Source organism: Pteropus vampyrus, unplaced genomic scaffold (genome assembly GCF_000151845.1).
Source record: "Pteropus vampyrus isolate Shadow unplaced genomic scaffold, Pvam_2.0 Scaffold138, whole genome shotgun sequence".
Taxonomy (NCBI): domain Eukaryota; kingdom Metazoa; phylum Chordata; class Mammalia; order Chiroptera; family Pteropodidae; genus Pteropus; species Pteropus vampyrus.
The window spans coordinates 1,250,537-1,250,972 of record NW_011888919.1 but is presented as its reverse complement, the minus strand read 5'-3'; the positions used below and the strand labels follow the sequence as shown (position 1 = coordinate 1,250,972).

The 436-nt window shown below is 45.4% G+C and overlaps 1 long non-coding RNA gene across 1 annotated transcript in view; it reads right to left on the bottom strand.

The window, feature by feature from the left end:
- Positions 1–436, bottom strand: part of LOC111744636 — a 6,462-nt gene that overhangs the window by 3,464 nt on the left and 2,562 nt on the right. The gene's annotated exons all lie outside the window — the stretch shown is intronic.

The following is a 436-nucleotide window of genomic DNA, read 5'->3' as shown; positions in this document are numbered from 1 at the left end:
GGGAAGGTGCTTTCATTATTTTTATCGTCACCACCCCCATGTTAGAGATGAAGAAAACGAGGCTCGTTAGTAGCTCGCCTTGTTAGTAGTCAGGGTTGTCTCTTAAACCAGGTCGCCTGGCCCCAGAGGTCTTTAGTTCCCAGGACGCTGTCTTTAGGCCCTAGAGAACCCAAAGCTAAGGAGAGATTCTCAAAGTGCAGTCCACAGAACCCTGGGGGAGAGGGGTCCCCAGTAATCCTTCAAGAGATCCCCAAGGTCAAAATGATAATCATAATAATATTAAGACACCTGCCTTTTTCACTCACTCTTTTCTGAGTGTACAATGCAGCTTGCACAATGTCGTAACAGACTAAACACAGAAGCAGACAGATGTGAGGACCCAGTTGTCTTCCATGGAGCCAGACGCCAAAGTAATTTGCAAAAACTAAATTTTTTA